This window comes from Panulirus ornatus, chromosome 45, assembly GCF_036320965.1.
Source record: "Panulirus ornatus isolate Po-2019 chromosome 45, ASM3632096v1, whole genome shotgun sequence".
In the NCBI taxonomy this organism is placed as follows: domain Eukaryota; kingdom Metazoa; phylum Arthropoda; class Malacostraca; order Decapoda; family Palinuridae; genus Panulirus; species Panulirus ornatus.
Window position 1 is genome coordinate 2,132,948 of NC_092268.1, and position 7,235 is coordinate 2,140,182.

Sequence of the window (7,235 nt, forward strand, 5' to 3'; positions counted from 1 at the left end):
TTGGTGATAGCATTGGAGACACAGTAGGGGTAATGGTGGTAGTGGTGAAGGTCACCAGGGGATTCTCTGATGGGGTTAATTCCAGAACAAAAGTGGAAACATGGTCTAGCATTAAACAGCAGATAAATGCAGCTTTCCCCTGCTTTTCAAGAACTGTGGAACAACAGGTTCAGAAGAGGTATCAAAACATTATATCCTCAGGAAAGAATAAGATTGCTACTCATAAGAGGCTCTTCTGTAAAACAGATAAGTAACTTATAAAACTATACCCATTTTGTAAGAGGCTAACAGATAACACTTTCCAGGTGGAGGACCAGTAGGTCGCTCTTTATGGAGCAGAAATGGAAATAAGACAGTTTCATAGTCTCAATGTGAAATAGGTTAGGCATAAGCTAAGTTGTATGAAAAAGACTTGCATAGGCTAAGTTATTGCCATACAATGCTTGTGAATTTGTCTTAATTGCTGTATGTATTTTTACAGGTGGTGGTCCACTACATGATAAGCCTCTGCTTGATCCTGTCACATGCAGTAGCAGGTATTCTTGGTGCTGACAGCCCAAGCATCACAGGAATTTCAGCTACGATTCTGTGACTAATGATTCGTGTGAGGATACCACTAGTTTAGCAATTTGTATAATATTTTCTTTGTTCACCAGAAGTAACCATTTGTGGCGCTGAAATTTGTATGTACTTATAATTTCTTCCCATATGACTTGGCTTAAGTCAAGAGGGCTTTTTATAGTATTATAGAAAAGTATTAAAGTTTAGTAAATCAAATGAGGTTATAATTTAGTTCATATTACAGCCAAAGTTTTAAACTTACATTTTACAATTGATTCCTTTCTCTCCCACAGGCTGTGCACCATGATGATACCTCCACCTCAGTCCTCGCATGAATCCCTGCCTTCAGGTTCAATGCTGATGCATAGGCGTACGTCTACAGACTTGGGACAATCTATCAAAAAAAATATACCTAAAAATTAGAGAACTGCAAAACAAAAGTGCAATCTACTTGCAGTTAAAATTCCTAACCAATAATTTGTCTATTATTTCTTTGAAACAACTTTTTAACACATCTCAGATTCACTTATAATTTGCTGATACTCTTATCTCCAAATCATAGTGTGTGGACAAGTTAATGTATTTCTTTACTGGAAAAAAAATGTTTACAGAACTGAGTGTTTGATTTCCCAGGTAGAAATAATTTATAACAATCCACAGATTGTTGTGACAAAGGTATGATATGGTTATGAAACATCTTTGGAGTTTGTGATGTCTTTTGTCAAATAAGGAATGTATACCGTATAATGATTTATTATACTTAGTTGCTGTCTCCCGCGTTAGTGAGGTAGCGCAAGGAAAAAGACAAATGAATGGCCCAACCCACCCACACAGACATACATAAATGTCCACACATGCACACATACATACTTATACATTTCAAAGTCTACATACACAGACATATACACACATTTACATATTCATGCTTGATGCCTTCATCCATTTTCGTCGCCACCCTGCCACACATGAAATAGCACCCCACAATCTCCCCATGCTGTAGCACCAGGAAAAGACAACAAAGGCCACATTCGTTCACACTTGGTCTCTAGCTGTCATGTGTAATGCACCAAAACCACAGCTCCCTTTTCACATCCAGCCCCACAAAACTTTCCATGGTTTACCCCAGACACTTCACATGCCCTGGTTAAATCCATTGACAGCACATCGACCCCAGTATACCACATCATTCCAATTCACTATTTCTTGCACGCCTTTCACCATCCTGTATGATCAGGCCCAAATCGCTCAAAATCTTTTTCACTTCATCCTTCCACCTCCAATTTGGTCTCCCACTTCTTGTTCCCTCCACCAATGACACATATCCTCTTTGCCAATTTTTCCTCGCTCATTCTCTCCATAACTACTAAAGAATTTGACACCTTAAAACCCATCCAAAAAAAAATGATAGCTAATCACCAATCCCTCAAACCTACTGAATGCAATAACCTTGCTTTTATTCACATTTACTCTGCTTTCTTCTTTCACACACTTTAGGAAGCTCGGTCACCAACTTCAGCAGTTTCTCACCCGAATCAGCAACCAGCCCTGTATCATCAGCAAACGACAACTGACTTGCTGCCCAAGCCCTCTCATCCACAACAGACTGCATAATTGCCTCTCTCCAAAACTCTTCCATTCTCCTCCCTAACAACCCCATCCATAAACAAATTAAACAACCATGGAGACATCACACACCCCTGCCGCAAACCTACATTCACTGGGAACCAATCACTTTCCTCTCTTCCTACTATTACACATGCCTTATATCCTTGATGAAAACTTTTCATTGCTTCTAACAACTTGCCTCCCACACCATATATTCTTAATACCTTCTACAGAGTATCTCTATCAACTCTTATCATATGCCTTCTCCAGATCCATAAATGCTACATACAAATCCATTTGCTTTTCTAAGTATTTCTCATATACATTCTTCAAAGCAAACACCTGATCCACACATCCTCTACCACTTCTGAAATCTGATGCTCCGTACATTCCTTTACCCTCTCAATCAATACCCTCCCATATAATTTCCCAGGAATACTCGACAAACTTATACCTCTGTAACTTGAACACTTGCCTTTACCGCCTTTGTATAATGGCACTATGCATGCATTCTCCCAATCCGCAGGGTTTTCACCATACATACAATGAATATCCTTACCAAACAGTCAACAACACAGTCACCCCCTTTTCAATAAATTCCACTGCAATACCATCCAATCCTGCCGAATTGCTGGCTTTCAACTCCTACAAAGCTTTAACTACCTCTTCTCTATTCACCAAACCATTCTCCCTGACCCTCTCACTTCGCACACCATCTTGCAAAGCACCCTTTATCTGCCACTCTATCATCAAACACATCCAGCAAACCTTCAAAACTCACTCTTATCTCCTCACTTCCACTACTTCTTGTTACCTCCCCATTTAGCCCCCTTCACTGATGTTCCCATTTGTTCTCTTGTACACTTTATGTACCTCCTTCCAAAGCATCTTTTTATCCGCCAACAATGCCCATTCTTCACTAAGTTTTCAGTTTGAAAAAGTGTGTATGATACTGGATCGCTGTTCTGCCATGAAGTGTAAATTAGCAAAGTAGTCTCTGCAACACAAACCTAGAGGTGCATCTCCTGGGTTTAAGTGATTTGAGTGTGCTGCTGCATCCAAATTATATCCAAGAAAAATGTCGAGTTTGCCTTCATCTCAAAGGTGTAAATTCACTTCTTTGCATATATTATGGAGAACAACACACGCCATGATTATATGATAGATTTGTTCTGTCTTGACCCCGAGTCACTTCTCCATGCAAAACGTGCCACCTTCGTTTCAGCTGTCCAATCCCCCTTTCCACAGTACATCTAGTTTTCTTCTTGTGTCCTGTAATACATGAATCTTATTAAGTACAAATCTGAGTTTGGACGTTAGTCCCAGGCTCATCATCTAGCTTGTTTTCTCATAATCTAGAAATCTTTTGCACACTGGGTTAGGTCAATTTTGGATTGTGGAAACACTTAAAAGACATGAAACCTGTTTCTTCTACAGCCTATGTAGATATGTAAATATTATTGACATTTTGTCACAAGTAAACATGCAAGAAAGCATTTAACGTTACCCATTACAAGCTGTCTGAGAACCATCTTCAGGTCTTAGGTAAAGCATCAAAAGCCAACACTTGCAATAGTAATTACTATCACCAATAAGATCTACAGCACCCACACCACCAGGGAAGACCCTAATCTGCATAAATTATGTTTCGTCTACCATCTGTCTGTGCAATAACCCTACTTACAGTAGATTGTGTTGGTCCACAACGTGATCTTTTCCAGTTGCAATATAACGTAAGGTCATCATCATCACTTAGTTCCGGCGTGATACAGAGCCATGTTCCTTGCTGTAGTACTTTCTATTTCCCGCTACATCTCTGATCTATTTCTCAATCTGTGACCACCTGTCTTCCCGCACAGTCAAGCTGGTATCTTCTGACATCCATCCCCTCGTACACACCCCCAGAACAACGGGGCCTAAAAGTTTTCAGCTGAACAAGTGTTCCTTGTCGTCCCAGCCATGTTTGCCTCACTAAGCAAATTCTTAACTGCTTTTGAGGCTTCTCCATCCCTGAGGCATCAACCAGGAATCTGGAAAAAAAAGTAAAAACTTTGATATGTATTATGCAAAATACAAACATGTTTATTATACTTAATCGCCATCTCCTGCGTTAGCAAGGTAGCGTAAGGAAACAGACGAGAAGTCCAACCCACCCACATACACATAAATGCACCACATATACATACATATACATTTCAATGTATATATCTGTATAAGAGTGGATGAGCCTTTCTTCGTCTGTTTCCTGGCACTTCCTCGCTGACAGAGGTAAACAGCGATTATAATAATATGAGTGTATATGTAATATAGGTAATGTATACATGTATGTATTCATACTTAAAATAATAAAGTATACGATATAAACAAAGATCGACAATTATTCAAACCTTTGTATCTCCATTGTTTTAGTAACTTGGACTAGTGAGCAAGGTTGCAAACATGTCCTTTTCACCATCTTCCTATGTCACTGATGTAATGTAATGCAATAAATATTTGTTTACGGAAGTGTATGTTTTATTTATAGAAATAAGACTCCCTGATAAAAGCCATTATCTTGTCTATCTGACTAAAATCAACTATCAAAAATCAGGATATAAACTAAAAAAAAACGCTTAAAACTGATTATCTAAAAGATCTAAGATCCACACATAAATAACTTTAAAAGAGCCATTAAATTTAATGATCTGTAACGAAAAATATAAACAAAAAAGCATTTTGTTTTGGTCATTTTATAAGTAGTTTACAAAAGCCTATATAAGGTGAGTGGACAGACAGTTACAACCATCCAACCCCTCTGGTGTCTGACCCCAGACTGAGGCTGACCCAGTTCTAAGGGCCTAGGTCAGCAGCTAGATCATGGCACTAAATCAAGGGTCGGCACATAAGGCCCTGAAGTGTACAACCTAAGTTCAACACACTTCACAATACAATTATCAATAAACTCACAAATAACACCAGAGCTACTAAATACATTAATTATCTAAAAGAAAAAAAAAGATGCCAACCACCACAAATAACTGAGTTAATGATTGAAAGTTAAGTTTTCTTTTAGTGATCTTATGATTCGTTTTCCTTCTTGGCAAGAAAAAGTGTCTAAGTAAATCATTTTCAAAGCCACTATCTATCTATCTATCTATCTATCTATGACGCCCTATGACTCCCTTCTGCAACCACCTCCCCCAAAATAAAGATATGTCCACGGAAATAGTCTCCATAACTAGTATACATCAGTGCCACTTTTTAACTTTTAGTGGCTCACCCTTATTTCTGGTCATCATTTCTCATAAGGAACTTTCTTAAGGGAGTTTGGACTGATGTACTAACTGCGTTTTGGCTGTGTTTCGAAGCCTCATTGAGTCAGTTGAATCGGAACAGCTTCGTTCAGGCGAGTCCCGTATTTTCCACTGCTGTACTACAAAAGACGTCTTAAAAATAACTATAAAAGCTTCAGAATTGTACTATTGAGTTACCTTCCTCTTTAAAACGTAATTTCTGGTATAAAAATCCAAGTTCTGTACGTTATTTCATACTTTATGAGACAGGTTCGAACTTCACTGCTTCACACAAGTAAGAAGAGAAAGTATGAAACACTGCCATCTATGTTTTGGATATGGTACTAAAACTGCCACCTATGTTTTGGATATGGTACTATCACAACACTTCATTAAATCGTCATCTTGATATCATTTACAGTTATATAACCATCAAAGACATTGAAAACCATCTTAATTCCACGCCTGGCATCTAATTAAGGACTCTCAACACCATCAGGAGGTTAGAAAACAGATAATTCCTGTATTTCCTCGTGATGTTGAGTTACCAGCTAGCAATTTGACGCCGTGGCCAGGTCGTGCCAGAGTTTCCAGGGACGGTATAAATTCCATGAGCCAAGATGGCCATTTGCTGGTAGGAGCCGCTGACGGGGAGGACCTACGCGTGACACACCGTCCATCAAACCCTTATTTTAAGGTTAGTATATGCAAATTGTTCGAGAAATTTGTTGACCAGATGTAATGTTATGCATAAGGGTCAAAGTGGAGTGTCATAAAGTGTTATTTTTACGGTAATTAGCAGAGATATGGCTGGCTTGACCTACGGTCCTTCTGTTAACCCATGCGGGAAGTGGCACACACACACACGTGTATATATATATATATATATATATATATATATATATATATATATATATATATATATATATATATATATATATATATATATATATAATGTATATATGCATCTGATCCCGGTTATGAGTTCATTTAAATCAAGTTTGAGGACATTGGAGAGGCTCTGGTGTGTGTGAACCATCGTAATGATCGTTTGGTAGTTTCGTTGTGTTGTTCTGCTGCTAAAACGAAGCGCCAAGTTTATTTTCCACTTGATATTCACACTACACCTCATGTTCGGCCATGGCTCAAGACAGATGTTATCCTAACGAGGATAAAATGGGTCATTTCGACCAACTAAAGCTAAGATAAGGCTTGATGGCCGGACGCCATCTTGTTTCCGACAAGGGCCCAAATGTCATTATTTACGTTATTACTATTACAAAATAACACACCCAATCCTTTCCTATCTTCATCTTGCCGTCGATAATGACCTAATGACCAGAATTACCAGCAAAATGCAATGATATAGTGTGCGGTGATGATGAGGGAATAAAGCCAGTAGAGCAATAATTGTACTTATATATATACGTTAACACAGCCATGACGGTTAATGAAGAACAAGTTAATATCTAAGGTTAATGTGTTTAATTACCATGTCATTTTAACGTTAAAATCTAAGGTTAATGCCAAAATAGTAATTTTACCGTCTTACAATAAATAATGGATTCTTATGATGTCGTCTAAGGTCAATTTCGCGTTAAAGATTTAATGTAAATCCTGTGATTATTAGTTTTTCACACTGGGGTCAAGGTTGAGTGTTGCCTTAGTTTGTATATATTGCTACACACAACACAAATGTCAACACATGATCATCATCTCGGGTTCCAGGATGATGATGAGGCGGGCCAGCCACACCAAGGAGTCGACCCCAAGCTGGATCCCAACCTGATCCCTCAC

General features: G+C 38.5%; 1 protein-coding gene and 2 long non-coding RNA genes across 8 annotated transcripts in view; 2 read left to right on the forward strand and 1 right to left on the reverse strand.

Moving 5' to 3' along the window:
* The window catches only part of LOC139762987 (uncharacterized), a 492,364-nt gene that overhangs the window by 31,049 nt on the left and 454,080 nt on the right, over positions 1–7,235 (forward strand). The window lies entirely within an intron of this gene.
* Positions 1–7,235, reverse strand: part of LOC139762990 (uncharacterized) — a 39,077-nt gene that overhangs the window by 24,763 nt on the left and 7,079 nt on the right. For all 3 annotated transcript variants that reach the window (XR_011715974.1, XR_011715973.1, XR_011715975.1), the window contains exons 4-6: positions 3,851–4,196; positions 3,177–3,438; positions 824–955 (exon numbers count right to left, since the gene is read on the reverse strand). This is a non-coding gene — a long non-coding RNA (uncharacterized lncRNA). The remainder of the gene's footprint in view (positions 1–823; positions 956–3,176; positions 3,439–3,850; positions 4,197–7,235) is intronic.
* On the forward strand, positions 8–1,174 carry LOC139762993 (uncharacterized). The gene is made up of 2 exons (XR_011715988.1): positions 8–604; positions 855–1,174. It is a non-coding gene; the product is annotated as an uncharacterized lncRNA (long non-coding RNA).